Below are 16,364 nucleotides of genomic sequence, written 5' to 3' on the forward strand. Positions count from 1 at the left end.
AGCTGATACACGGGGAACTAAGCACAGATCATTTACAGCTTTCTATTTCCATCGTGTTTTCATTATAATGCTATGTAGGCTATGACAGATTGGCGCTGCACATCTTGCACTAACCATTTAATGATCTCATGATTCCAGACATCACTGCAGTGCACGCCTTTATTTCGCCGCGGTCTGGAGGCGTGCTGTAAAACGCTAACCAATCAGACCTCCGCAAAACGATGCAATAACCAATAAAAAAGAGACAAATATATATTTTTCAGGGCGATCATCGTTCTCATGATCGATGATCGCTGACACGTTCGAGTACTCGATTACTATCGTAATAATAAAATAAAAAAACTGCATAGTCTTCACTCTATAAATTAACTATACACTGATTCTCAAGTTATTCAGTCAAGCAAGGGGTGATTTTCTATTTTCTTTTGTTTGACGAACATTAATCACACAGGATATTATGCCTTTAAGAGCTGCACGGACCCAATACAGTGTAACACATCCGATTTCTCACTCAACTCTGTATACGTTCACTAAGGGTGTGAACCTACACTGGTCTCACTGTTCAGTTCGATTACGATCATCATGCCAGCGATTCGGTTTAATTCGATATCACGATGCATCACAATGCATTGACGTTGCACTACATCCTCATAAAATTTTGTCAGTCAGTTATATGAACTGAACTAGGGCTGGGCGATATGGAGCAAAAAATATATCTCGATATCTTTACAGGAAAAATAACCCCCAAAAACTACTGCAAAAACAAATATGCCAAATACCACAAAGTCTTTTTTTTTATTGAAGTGCAAAGAGGTAGGCAGTTCATGTAGGAACAAAGTAGGGATGCAACAATACAGTAAGTCCACAGTTCAATACATACCTCTGTTTTTTTTAACCACGGTTTTCGGTTCGGTTCTGATGGCTAGTCGCATCAGATTTTTGCTATTCTATTCTTAGCTGAACAGCAAGAGCTTAAGGAGGAAAAAATACTATTTTTTTTATTGCAATACTCTTTCTTTATTTTACTTAAAAGACTTGAAAAACCTTACTTAAACTTAAAACTTTACTTTTAAAAACCCTTGTACACATTCCTAGTGTACTGTATAATATAAAGTAAATATATATTTATAAAGATTTACACTGGCAGCTCAGAGCTGTACAGCAGCATTTAAGTATGAGATTGAATTAATAAATGTAAAAATAAAAAACTACATAGACTTTCCCTATAAAATATACATTGATTCTTATTAAAGCTACTGTATTAGTTTTTCAGTCAAGAGCCGTGAGTGATTTTGTCTTTGTCTTTTGTTATTTTATTAACCACTAAAGGAATAGTTCACTCAAATGAAAAATTCTGTCATTGATTACTCGCGCTCAAGTTGTTTTAAACCTGAATAAAGTTCTTTCTTCTGTTGGACATAACATATTTTGAAGAATATTGGAAACCAAACAGTTGCTGGTCCCCATTGTAGGAAATAATAATATGAATGTCAATCGCTACCATCAGCTGTCTGTGTTCAACAGAAGAAATTAATACAGGTTTGGAACAACATTAGAGTGAGTAAATAATGACATCATTTTAGAGTGAACTGTCTCTTTAAGGACAAGCGGCAGCGTGTTCACTAGACTAGGCTGCCCTGCTGTCAATTTAAGACTTTCACGCATCTAATATACAGACACACGCCGATTTTACTTTTTCACTTTGCTGTCAAACTGTCAGACTATTAAAGAAATACATCTTATTCAGTCACATTGTCCGAGGTAAACTAAGTCAGTCAACAACCTAGCGTAATTACCAGCTCTCTTGGCTTACATGTAACAGCAAAACTGGACTTGGCAGTTACAAATTTTGTCATGTTATTTGAGTTAAGAGAACTGATGGGGATGTTTTTTTAATTGTAATTCAAGCAACGTATGTCTCGTTGCCAACTTACATGCACTTCACGGATGATCACTGTTGTGTTGTGATTGTGAATGCAGCGCTCAGCTGGATCAGCTGGTGTTGCCAACCCGGCACGTTGTAGAGTGCCCTCTGGTGGACAAACTATGAAACACCAACACTTAATGTGTTTGAAACGCCTACACTCAATGTGTTTGAAACGCCAACACTCCATGGGTTTGAGCGGTGTTTCGTCCGTTTTTTTTTTTTTTATATTAATTTATCGCCATCATAAATGCCGATACCGATAGTTTGAAAAAAGCCTAATATCGGCCCGCCGATATATCGGTCGGGCTCTAATATGTACATTTTACTCTTCGCAACAATGGCCAAAAAAAAATGAACGTGAGAGAGCGTGTTATGGGCTATATGACATGTTATAGTCAGATATGACGGCACTACTGAAGCACACGTCGCCGCGGGCGAGCAGCTGCGTATCTCTTCATCAAGCCAGCGCACAAACTACCGAAAGTAAAGTCGTAGGTGCTCAACATACAATCATATTCATTAAAAGTAAAGAAACTGAATGATCTGACCAGTATTGTTGCCGCGCTCTCTCCTATTGCGGTCTTTGATTTCTAATATCAAAAACAAAGACCGCAACAGGAGAGCGCGGCGGCTTAATGATGATCAATAAAATGCAGCTCATATCTGTTGTTTTCGGAGACGTAAACTCCAATAAATCTGCATATAGTGCGGGAATTGAAGATACATGGAGATACATTTATGTGCCCAAGTGTAAATTAAATGGTTTTGATAAATCAGATAGCTTTGATTTACACACAGCGCGTGTGTTCTCCAGGTCGTGCTTACCAGGTTGTTCATAAAAGCCGAAATGTGCCCAATTTCAACACCCTTAACGGTCACTAGAGACATATCCCAGGGCTCGACATTAACGCTTGTCTGCTTGTCCGGGAGAAGTGGATTTTTTGAAGGGGCAAGTGAAAGAGAATTTTACTTGTGCGACGGACAAGTAGCCTGATAAAACGTCATTAACAAAAATAACTAGGGAATCACCAAAATGCAAGAATGATTCTGCATTCATTAGTGTAAGTGGCGATCGTCAGTGAATGATAATGTATAATGAACTGACGGTAACGTTGCACTGTTGACGCTCGCGCAGCCTCTCGAGGAGAAATCGAAACAAATGTGCACCGCTCACACAGAGAAACTCAGTTAACACACTGCCGTAAATATGTAGAAATGTGGAGTTTATTCATATTTATAATATGATACAGTTGCAACGTCACATTACCAAGAGTGCTGTTTTCCTGAATAACATCACGACTGAAAATGACACTGATTTCATATGACAGTTCCATAAACAATTATTAACATTAAGTCACTTACATTTTAGATGCAATATTGAGTGTTTTTGTTCTATTTCAGCAGCGAAAATAGTTCCAAAAGATCACAGCAGAACGCGTGATACATCAACAGCGTGTTAGTGAATGATTCAGCGTTTTGAATGAATCGATAGAATCAAAGATTCAATGAATTATTCGTAAACGCCTACCTCATTCTTGAATGAATCAGCGTTTGAACGAATCGACTCAATGACTCACTCATTCAGACGGTCACCTGCCGCCACCTACTGGTGGTTTAGTTTCATCTTTCCAGCATAACTTATTTGTTTATTTAAAACAATCTCATAACATTATTTAATGCAGTTGTAATTTTTCAGTGTAAATTATTTAATTTGACTGGTAACAGCCAGTGTCGTCTTCTAATTTAATTGATTGATCCAATTTAAGAATATAAAAGGAAATCTGAATCATAGCCTATATTTAATAAGATTAGGGGAAAATGCCCTTTATAAAAGGTAAAAATATCACAAATATGCATATGTCAAAGCTGATTGAACACTGGTGAGAATATTGCTTCAGAATAAATTTTATTTACAACACACACAAAAAAAAAAAAAATTCCGGACAAGCACATTTTTTACTAGGACAAGTGGATGACAGATTTACTTGTCCGAAGGACAAGCACGTGAACATGCTTAATGTCGAGCCCTGTATCCTACGTGTTTACCTGAATACTCGCCAGGACGTGTATTTTTTTTTTACATATTTTTGACCATTCAAACCCAATAATCCGCAAAACTGACGTCGCGATCACATGCTGTCTGAGTGAAAGGCGTGCTCTTATTAGGGTGCTGTCATTCTTAAAGTACCAGAACTAATTAAAGTTCATATCGTACCGTTTTTAATAGCGGGGTATCGTGATACTTTTCTAGTACCGGTATATCGTGCAACACTACTTACAACCACAACCTCCCACACACGGATTTATAACCATCATCAAGTACTGGATAATTTTTCATTTCTGGTGTACACTGCAAAAAATTAAAGCAGCACAGATACAAGAACATTTCTGTTTATCTCTTCTATCCCTTCACTCCTGCTCCCCTCATTCAGAGGTCACGTCCTAAATGAGGCCAATGATGGAGTTGCTATGGCAACAAAAACAGTGAGGAGGGAAAACAACCAGCCATGCACACACATAGAGGAGTTCCACCCAACAACAGCACTCAAATACAATCTACTACAAGATTACTGTTAAGTTACAACCAAGCAGAACACAGACCTAGAGTCATCTGTACATGAAGAGTACACATCTATCAGCAACCTCCAGCACCAAGACTGACCTTTGCCATGCTATCTCTGTGCACTTTATGCGGCCTGAGGGCGACGTACACACAGCCGGAGTACGAAAGGTTGCAGTCCCTGTGTGTAAGTAATACTGAAGATAAACAAGTCAGTCAATTAAACTCATAACATAACCCAAACTAAACTCTCCTAAGAAATGAGACGTTCTCTACACTTGGCGTGTTCAAAGCGGATCCAATGCAGAAGCCAAGAAAGTCAGTCTATGATGGGGTGATGATCACAAAAAAGCAATCCATAACAATGTAAAACTGCTTCAACTTCATGTTTTGATTCTTTAAATAATGAGTTTGGTTGTGTGTTAACGCAATGCCAGCTTCTGTGGTGAGAAAAATTACATATCAGATTATACATCAGCTTTTTAAAATCTATTTTTGCTGAACTCAAGCTGTATTTGGTTTAACTTTGTAGGAAATTTTCTTACAAAGCGTTTCAGGATTCTCACAGGGTTAAGGCAAGCACAACGTAATAAACATGCTTCAGAGATAAAGAATTACAACTACTAACAATGGTCTCAAACTCTTGGAGGGCCACAGCCCTGCAGAGTTTAGCTCTAACTAGGCCGGTCACAATAATCAATACATCGACTTATCACACGTTATATGGACATGACCTCGATCATGTTTGGTGATGCAATATATATAACCCATAGCCATCTAATCAGCTCTCCATGTCGGAGGTGAAAGCAGGGCTCAGACAGCTCCTTCATACACAGAGCGGACATTGACAAGTGAAAAGGTAGCGCCATTTAAGGCATTATAGTGTTTTCTTAAAGGGTTAGTTCACCCAAAAATGAAAATTCTGTCATTAATTACTCACCCTCACGTCGTTCGACACCCGTAAGACCTCCGTTCATATTCGGAACACAAATGAAGATATTTTTGTTGAAAGCTGATGGCTCTGAAAGGCTTCAGATAGGCCTCCATTGGCATTCAGTACATTTATACTCCCAAGACCGATAAAAGGCACTTAAAATGTCGTTACAAAGTCCATCTCACCACAGTGACTCTACAATAATCTTACGATGCGACGACAATAGTTTTTGTGCGCAAAAAAAATCAAAATAACACCTTTTTCCAACTTGTTCTTGTCTTCCGTGTGTGCCTCCACGACGCATGCGCGAGAATATGACGCAGATCCGGCGTTCGGACACATGACCCAGAAGTGATTTGTTTACAAGCAGAGGAAGACGCGCGTATCTCAGCTGTTGGATTCTACATTGATCGTGCTTTAGGTCTCGGCGTAGTGCTCAAAATGGGGTTAGAGTGTGCATTTCATGGATTCCCGACCCCGGCGCTACGTCATATTCTCGCGCATGCGTCGTGGAGGCACACGCGGAAGGCAATAACAAGCTGGATAAAGGTGTTATTTTGATTTTTTTGCGCACAAAAACTATTGTCGTCGCATCGTAAGATTATTGTAGAGTCACTGTGGTGAGATGGACTTTGTAACGACATTTTAAGTGCCTTTTATCGGTCTTGGGAGTATAAGTGTACTGAATGCCAATGGAGGCCTATCTGAAGCCTTTCAGAGCCATCAGCTTTCAACAAAAATATCTTCATTTGTGTTCCGAATATGAACGGAGGTCTTACGGGTCTCGAACGACATAAGGGTGAGTAATTAATGACAGAATTTTCATTTTTGGGTGAACTAACCCTTTAACAACTACAGACCGTTTGAAAGTAAAAGTCTAAATGCACTGTTTCAAAGCTGCAATCCACTGTTCCGGTGCAACGTGACCGCGTGAAATGGTTTCTCCATTGTTTTTCTATGTAAACGTGCACTAGCCGGATGTTAGACAGTTGCGCTCGCGTCTTTTGCTAGCCTGACGTCGTCATAGGCTACTCAGATTCTAGTCAGAATACGAGTCTGATACTGCTCCATAGGGCTTTGATTATTGGGGCGTACCAAAACAAATCAGAGCAACGGAGTAAGTGACGTGTTGAGCGACGCAAAGTTGTCAACAGAACTCAACTGCACGCACGCTGGAAGAAGTAGAAGAAGAAAATAAGTGTACACGATCTTTGCCGGTGTTTTAAAAAAAATGTAAGGATACACGGAGTACTTAAAGGTGAACGCATATAAGAACAAGTTCTCCGAATTCAACCCAAGCGCTCTTTGATGACGTGGATGGTTACGTTACCGTTGATCATCTGTCCATCATCGTTGTTCATATGGACATCTGACTGAAGTAGGTTTTGTGTTTTTCAGCAATAGTGTGCCGTGCACCTTTACTTTACTGAGAAAAGGTCAGGGAAAAATCTGTAGATGGAAAATCTCTCTACAAGTTGTGTTGCTTTTTTTTTCTTCTTTCTTTGTTACCTTGCACTTTTTGTTAGAAAATATTGATTTATTATTTGTTTAAGTTTATGATATTTAATTTTCTGACACTTTAATTCCATCATCTAAATATTCTTATTCTATTAAGGTTTGTCGTCATTTGAAACTGTGTAGATCTACTTGCATTTTTATGCTGTTTTATTATGATTATATTTTAAGTGTTTTTTTAACAGTTAACAGTCGGCTTGTTTTAAGCGCGGAACACACTCAATCCTAGTTCCCACACGAACATATGAAGTATTCAGTCCATTTTATCACGAAATTCAAATAATAAATGCCGTTTTGACGCTCTTTAATATGGCGTTACTGATCACTGCTCAAGCGGCCCGTGAACGCGATCATCTGTGAACGGATCAATTATCTCTTCCTAAAGAATAAACATGAATGAACATCTGAAGGTATGTTGAGGATACATTACAACTTACAGTCACGTATCATATGTGGTGTAATCGCTCAGTCTCAACGGCAGAAAGACCTCAATGTAACAGCTTGTAAACAATGTAGCATCACATTTACCTCAGGCAGACATTCTGTGTCCACAGAATTTTATACACTAGAGAAATGAACTCTTTCACTAAATATATGGACTATATTAGCCTATTTATTCATTATATTCTACTTAACCTGTTAGTGATGTCTTGATAAGGCTCATGTATGTTTAAATAAAATGATAATATTTCAACAACGAATTGGAGAAAAAACTATTTTATAATTAGATTTAGAAGTTATTGCAAAAACTACCTTATGTGAAGTTTACATGTTTGCATACAATGTGTTATTTGAGTGTTATTATTATACCTAAAAATAAATAGCAACTGAATTTAGGCTAATAGTGTGGGCTCTGTTGTTAACCTTTCATATTAATGTGCAATCTTCAATAAACTTTTAGTTATAATTTAATTAATTTAAGGACATACACTTTTTTTCCAGTAAACCACTGTTTAATAAAAACTGCTGTACCGAACCGTGACTTCAAAACCGAGGTACGTACCGAACCGTCAGTTGTGTGTACCGTTACACCCCTAATATACAATAATTGGACAATGTATCGTCCAATAAAAAGTAGTTATGACAGGCCAAGCTCCAACCCTAATTAAACACACCTGATCAAGCTAATCAAGGTCTTCAGGATTACTAGAAACTTGTGTTACACGATTTACTGAACGCGCTCTTCCCTTAAAGGGTAAACTAAACCAACTTTTTTTAGTTAATGATCTGCACGACTGGGGCTTTATTAGTGCTGTTCATTGATTCGAGTAAATGTTTTGACATTTGGGTATAAAGCGTTTTAATTCTACAATATATGGTGTAAAAATGTCTGAGTGCTGCCCTCTTAAGGAACACGCCGACTTTGGGACTTTAGCTTCTTCACTGTATCCCCCAGAGTTAGATTAGTCCATACATACCATTAGGGCTGCAACGACGGGTCGACGTCATCGATGACGTCGACTACGAAAATACGTTGACGTGCGTGAAATGCGTCGACGCGTCGGCGGCACATTATTTACGTTCTAGAATAGAACAGAAGATCTAGAATAATGGCGGCTTCTGCTCCCGGGCATAGTGAAAATTATCATTTATCATATAAAGCCAGACCGCGACATTCAAAAGTGTGGAAGTACTTTAAACAGAAGCCGAGTAAAACTGTGCTTTGTTCGCTCTGTAACGCCGGTTTCACACTGCGCGCGGTGGCAGAGCAGAAGCTGTGCGCGTGTAGAGAGAGAGCTTTCACACTGCAGTCAGTGTTGCCAAGTCCGCGTTTTTTCCGCGGAATTGGGCTACTTCTACACTGTTGCTACACTGTTGTCTCATGTCCGCGGGTTGAAGCGATCCCAATTATGTGATATTCATCCCCAGGAATGAGAATTTTAGCAGGCAGCCCTGCAAAAAACCCCACATATTTAACCCCCCGAACGCGATGTTTACCGGAGAACCTCCCGAAACGCGATTGGGCTTGTTTTGGGCTAGTTTTGAGTAACGAATGGGTGGGTTTTGTTGTGTAAACCTGGCAACCCTGCTGCCAGTGTTCTCTCGCGCAGCTGAACCGTGGCGCGTGTATTGCAACAGACGGTCACATTTTCCTGGGTTCTTCTCCGACCCCAGTACGTCTCGTGCTTTTATTTATTATGGGCTGCATATATCTGCTGTAAATGCGACCTGGTTCCCCTCTGTCCCAAACACATATGCATAATAACATGCTGTATATAGGTTGTTTACATGATTAAAGTAACATTAAAGTTAAGATATGCCTCTAGCTTTAATCATTTAAATATGTCTTTGAAATTTGGGCAAAAACTTCTGGCAGCTTTAGTCGTTGTTTATGCACATGTATCTTCAAAATAGACGACTAGTTATACATTAAAACTATGATGAAAGCTCCTGTATGTGAACCTTTTGCAGATAAATACAAGTGCATTTTCGTTTACTATTGACACAAATCAATAAGTAAATCATACTCAACTACTAGGCTATACTATAGTAAACAACTTTTCCTAATTAGGCCTACTCTGTATACATTTTATGATGAATAGTATCATTATACATGATGTTTAAAATGCTTCTTGTGTCCATATATTTCATTATAAAATGGCTTAAGTACACTACCCTTCCTGAAATACAATTAATATTGTCATCATTCATTGATTTCATGTTAAAATAATATACAAATTCACTACCCTCTTTGAAATACAATAATCAGTAAATAAGAATCATAAAATCAATCCGGAAAAATAATCGTTAGATTAGTCGACTAATCGGAAAAATAATCGTTAGATTAGTCGACAGAAAAAATAATCGTTAGTTGCAGCTCTACATACCATTCTCATCTCCGTGCGTGCCATAACTCTGTCTGACGCACCCACCGCTAGCCTAGCTTAGCACAAACACTGGAGGTGAACGGCTCCAGCTAGCCTATTGCTCAATTAATGTGACAAAATAACGCCAACATTTTCCTATTTACATGTTGTGATCATAGACCGTAAAAAAATATGGACGACGCGACTTCATTGACTTCCGCTGACATAGTTGAAGCTTTTGTATGCCCGCTCACGGCGCTGACATCTTGGGACCGAGTCTGCGCAGTAGCGATCTCGGGACCGGAGTTGCGCAGTAGAGAACAGGAAGTAGAGGCGCGATTATCAAAAGCCCGCCCACACTCTCGCAGATGCAGAACAATTAATTATGTTGGTGTGAAATAAACAGTTATGGAAGTGTAGAAATTAAAGCTAAAGCTCCAATCTCCTCCCAAAAATCCAGAAAAAAGTCCGTTAGTGCCTCAGTGACAAGTTCATTCAGAGAAGCCGTCAATCTCAGCTGTCAATCATGACGTCACACCCCTCGTTTTTATAGCATCAAATAACTCACTAAAACTAAACTTATTTAAAAAACGAACACTTGAAATGAAATTATTGTAATAAAAACTGCCTAAAATGACAGAAACCATCTTTAGGAAACAATTATTTGAAGTGTAATTAAATTGTTTAGTGTGTCTCGCGCCCATTCTAATACATGGAGGGGTGGGGTTTAGGAGCTATACTGGGACCGGCCACCGGGGGGCGATCGAGGCGCGAAAGCTTCAATTTCTGACTGAAGCACTACAGGCTTGGTTGTGATGTGTATAGTAGTTACATCGTGTTTGATGCATTTTGAAAAAGAAATAGCCTAACATCTAAAAAGAATATAACCATCTCTAATAACATAATAATGAGTTGATAATGTCTGGCATTTTATTTGAGCTAAAACTGAAAAGAAGGAACACCAGCCCGTATACGGCAGCGCGGTTAATAATCTCCACCAAACGTGTCCTATATGAGATTAATCAGATATAGACAACATAAAAGTAATCTTACAACTTACATCTGCACAAAAGGCAACAAAAAAATTTGCTGTGTAAAATGTGCAATGTCAAATATTCGAAGAACACAACAAATCTGAGAGCGCACATAACGAGGCACTATTCTGATGTACAAAAAACAGAGCAGCAGCAAACGGCTAACATTACAAAAGAGGATCCCCTTCAAGCAAGTTCACACATCAAAAAATTACCACCAACCTCAACCAAAATAACCCAGTCAGTACTTCATTTAATTTGCATAGATATGCGCCCTCTCTGAGTCGTAGAGAACGAAGGCTTCCGTCATATGCTGCAAAATTTGGAGCCTCGCTACACACCATCCCGCCAGCACATTACGGACATCGCTGTGCCCAACTTGTACAACGAGTTAAAAATGAGCGTACTAGAATCTCTTTTGTACCTTGCCTGTAACAAAAGCCGAAATGACGCCACACTTCGTCTTTGTACACCGAAGCTGGAACTATTCTTTCATCCCCCATTACCAGCAGCAAACTATATTAACGTTAACATTAGTGACGTGCCGTAATGCTAGTACTTTTGTTCAGATCAAAATGTTAAGACACTGCATAATACAAATGTAAACTGAAACTGTGAACCTTGAAAGCAGGGTAGAAAAATATATAGCCTATGGTATGTTTATAACAGCTTATATTTTATACATTTAATTTAACTAAAAAATCCTGCAAGCACTTTATTTTTGCCCCGTTACTCGTACACTGCAAAAAATGCTCTTCTTATTTAGTACTTTTTTCTTGTTTCCAGTCCAAATATCTAAAAATTCTTAAATCAAGATGCATTTACTAGACAAGTAAAATTACATAAGATTATTTTTCTTACCCCATTGGTAGATATTTTTGCTTGTTTTAAGCAAAAACTCACTTCATTTTGATTTTATTTTCAAGAAAATCTTATGTCATTTAACTAGTAAATACATCTTGATTTAAGAATTTTTAGATATTCAGACTAGAAACAAGATAAAAATACTTTTTTTTGCTGTGTACTAGGGATGTCACAAGTACCAGTACTTCGGTACCAAGTCAGTACTGAAATTATAAAAATGTGACGATACCAGCATTTCTGTAGTACCGAGTCCGACTCCCGTGGTACCCGTGTGTTTATCTAAGTGCAGGGCTCCAGACTGTAGCCGAATATATACTAGTGACTAGGGATGCAACAATACAGTTAGTCCACGGTTCAATACATACCTCGGTTTTTGGTTCGGTGATGGCTTGTCACATACATTTTTTGTTATTCTATTCTTAGGCAACAGGAACAGCAAAAGGTTAAGGAGAAAAAAGACCTTAAACTTAAAACATTACTTTAAAAAAAAACTTATTTTTTTTTATTACTAGTGTATTGTATAATATAATATATATATATATATATATATAAATAAAGATTTACACTGGCAGCTCAGAGCAGTACAGCAGCATTTAAGTATGAAATTGAATGAATGAATGTAAAAATAAAACACTACATGGACTTCACTATAAAATATACACTGATTCTTAGCTACTGTATTAGTTTTTCAGTCAAGAGCATTGAGTGATTTTCTCTTTGTCTTTTGTAGTTGTATTAACATTAAAGGGATAGTTCATTCAAAAATGAAAATTCTGTCATCGAGAAATGAATACAGGTTTGAAACAATATTAGTGAGTAAATAATGACATCATTTTAGAGGTGAACTGTCCCTTTAAGGACCGCATGTTCACTAGGCTGCGCTGCTGTCAATTTAACACCTGCGTGCATCTAATATACAGACACACGCAATTTTACTTTCACTTTAGACATAACCGACTGTGTTTATGGTAACATTGTGTGTATTTGACAGTATTCGCGCAGTAAAACGACTATTTAGTCCAGTAATCGCGAGTTTGACAGGCTTTTAGTGCGCGCGCTCCGAAAAGCGCATGTTAAAACCGCGCACGTGAATAAAACCGGCAAGGCTTTGAAACGCATGCAAATAATGAACTTTCGTGATTGTGAATATCTATAGTGTTCCGTGAGTATAACTCTACCACTAACGTGTGATGTGAATGTATGTCGCGTTTTTCAGTATATTGGGATTCGAGGCTAATTATAGAATTTGTAGAAAAATAGTTAATTAAATGCAAAACAAACAAAAAAACGCAATTCACAAGCGCATATTGAACCGTGAATACCGTACCGAACAGTTCAATATTATATTGAGAATTGTGGCATCCCTACTAGTGATTGTGAATATTAAACTGCAATATACTATTTAAATATTACTCCTGCATGTTCTGCGTCTCTGTGTGAATGACTGGAAGTCGGGGGCAGCACGCGTGACACTCGCTCGCTGTCTTTTTAGTCTCTGCCGTGTGTCACTATATGAGGACACGAACGCATAAACCGTCACTTCATGAGAATTTTATTTGAGAAAACTGTCATCAGACACTCAAGTTCAACACTCACTGTTCAACACAGAAACTCAAGGGTCTTCACGGCAACCCGTCAAAATAAAAGTTTGGTTTAAAGTGAAGAAATTGACAGAATATATTAGGCTACTGTTGTAGCCGACAGTAGATTTAGCTACGTCTCTATGTAATAATAATGAATCTCTACTAATAATAATTAGGGGTGGTGAAAAAAAATCGATTATCGATTAATCGAACTAGTCCTTCAATTCATTTTAAGTTTTATTTTCAATCTCTTTTCATGGGCTACAATCGCCTACGTAGGCGAATTTTGTTTGACATTTCTAATCGTTTTTCGAGAATGTTGCACTCCTGTTTGTCATTGTGCACAAAACTTCACGCCAATAAATCATCAGAAATATTGCTGACTTGTGCATCTCATGCCCCTCTTTATGTTCCTCCTAATGCCTGTTAGTTGTCCGTGGATTGGCCTATATTTGGCGTTGAAAATGGAAACGTCTTTGGACATGGAAAATAGATTTTATAATCGATTCAATTAACACTTTTTTTTCCTCACACAAGTGACAGCCGTAATGTGGATACGCTACACCAGTTAAACATGCCAGCTGTGTGGACACTCTAGATTGACTATAGTAATTTCTTGATTTAATCAGTTATGATATGGTTCCCTAAACCTAAAATATCTTAGTTTGTGCCGTTTTCTGTTGGTCAGTGAACAAAACTTCACTAAACAAGTGCCTGCCATCAAATAATCGCAAAATGCTTTGTGGCTTTTAATAATGGTCACAACTTTCAAATTCTTCGATTTTTATATGAAATTCAAACAATAAATGTAGTTTTGGTGCTCGTTAATATGCCATTAGAAATTACTGTAGCCGCCTCAGTTCAAGGATCAATCTCTTTACTACAGTACATTACAGCACAAAATAAACATAAGTGAAAACACCAGAAGGTATGTTGTACTAAAATTAATCCTGTCTCATGTAAATCGCTCCGTGTTTCAACCGGGGAAAGGTGTAAAAAAAAAATGGCTTGTAGGCTATACAATGTCACTTAACATTACATTTTCCTCAAACAAGCAATGCAATGTCCATAAACTAAACATAAAAAATAAACATAGAGAAGAGTATTTTACTAAATATATACCCTATTACATATTCATATTTTTTACTAAACCAGTATTTAATGCATGTTAATGTCATGAAAGCAAGTTGATGCAGAGTTTATTGTCAGTTAAACGTTTATATTTCAACAACAAACTGGAGTACAAATCAGTTATTAAAAATATGATATAAAAACTGATTACCAGAGCACATAGGCCTAAGTTACATACATAAAAAAACAATGTGCATGGATTTTTTTTATGATATTCAATAAAAAAAAATCAATTTCGATTTCATGGTGACTTAAATAAGCGCGTAAAATTGCTAAATGACTAAAAAAATCACTCCCGAACATAAGATCAAACCAGGAAAAGGAAACCTGTCAGTCACCCATCAGCTGTCAATCACCGAGCTATGATGATGTCAGATAACAAACACGCCGCAAAGACTTGCTCCTCACACACAAGTTTAAGTGTATAACTAAACGCGTTTAGTGACTGCGTTTAATAATCATAATATCTAAACCGCAAAATAATCACATCTGACATTTCTGCCACAAAATCTGAGGATTCACTCGGAGGAAATCTGAGCGCAAACCGAAAGCGCTGCTAGGCTAATAACGAAACTGACAAAGAGCCCCAAACTGACAGTTCTCAACAAAACACACTTTAAATGTAAAGAATAGTAATGCGACTAACCACGGAAAGAGAGAAGTCAAATATGTAAATTGACTCTCGCACATTTTTTTATGAAAACGTAAAGGTTGTGTGTTCACCGTTACACGGTGACAAAATGGCGACTGCGGGCAGCTCGGATGAGTCCTTACACGAAAAGTGGCTAAACACCAAGGCCAAGGCGTCATATTAACGTTAAACGAGCTCATTTAGAAACAAAACATTTACTAGGGAGATTTTATGAGGTTGAGACACTATTATAGGCCTTAAAAGCGAGAAAACGAGCCACACATTTCCTCCGACCCGCTATCAATGCTAGCGGTGTGTGACAGGGACTCGTCCGGCGTCCTGCACGTATCTCAATGTGTGTGTGTGTGCGCGCACACGATCAAAACACACACTCTCACCCCAAGACCAAAAGCGTGAAACAACCACGGCCCACATTGATACACATCTGTCAATGTCAGACGCTTGGAACGAGCGCAGATCAAATGAACTCGGGTTAATTAATCTGACCGTGCGTTAGTGTACGCATATTCTCGTACAATCCTACGTTAAATCCACCAGCATTCCCGCACAGGGAAACGTGAGATTTTTCGCGAAGCTGCGCAGAGCAGGGATGCGATGCTAGCATTGGACAGCAAACGGCCTAATGCTAATAAACAACCCCGGGGCCCTACATTACTCGCTTTCTTTGCCGCACACGCGATGTAGATGTCGTAAGTCAGCACTAAAACACAAATTCAACGAGCCCAAGAGCAAAATTATAGCCAGACTGACCCGTGATCATGAGTGAGTTTGCCTTTCCTAGCAGCTAAAGCGTTAGCACTCGGCGACACACAGGCCCGCTTTCACCGCGCGCACCAGACAATCGCTTCAGCGCTGATTAGCGCGCTTGACCGTTACACGACAAGACGCAGCACATGCCGGGACCGTTAACGAGAAATAATCGCTTTGCATAAGTGTGAAGGCTGCTTGTTTATTTACCTTCTTTATTTTGTTGTGAGGGCGCGCGGGCTCTTTCTCTCCCACAATCCAGAACAAACAGCTCGAGACGTCGATGACGTCATGCGCGCGGAGGACGCACAGGACGTGAGGACAGCGAGCACGCGCCGCTGCTGCTGTCACGCGTGTGAAAGATCACTTACAACCGCTCGGCTCGGAGCTCTTCCGTTTGATCGCTGTCATTTAAACACCATCGGGAGTAACAGAACAATTAAAAAAAAAAAGCGGTTGTGATGAAATATTTAAATAAATAACAACAAAATACCTTTAATATGTATATAAATTATTCATTTTATGAAATAAAGTCTCAAATGAATGTTATAATTGTTCTATCTTCCTGTCTGTCTAACGTTATGTCTGTCTATCTATCTATCTATCTATC

At 38.5% G+C, this 16,364-nt stretch overlaps 1 protein-coding gene across 2 annotated transcripts in view; it reads right to left on the reverse strand.

The window, feature by feature from the left end:
- brd4 (bromodomain containing 4) overlaps positions 1-16,071 on the reverse strand; it is an 89,296-nt gene extending 73,225 nt beyond the window's left edge. For both annotated transcript variants that reach the window (XM_079834931.1, XM_079834930.1), the window contains exon 1: positions 15,965-16,071. The gene's annotated coding sequence lies outside the window, so the exon portion shown is untranslated. The remainder of the gene's footprint in view (positions 1-15,964) is intronic.
- Between the last annotated feature and the right edge of the window lie 293 nt (positions 16,072-16,364).

This window comes from Gobio gobio (assembly GCF_949357685.1).
Source record: "Gobio gobio genome assembly, chromosome: 1".
In the NCBI taxonomy this organism is placed as follows: Eukaryota; Metazoa; Chordata; class Actinopteri; order Cypriniformes; family Gobionidae; genus Gobio; species Gobio gobio.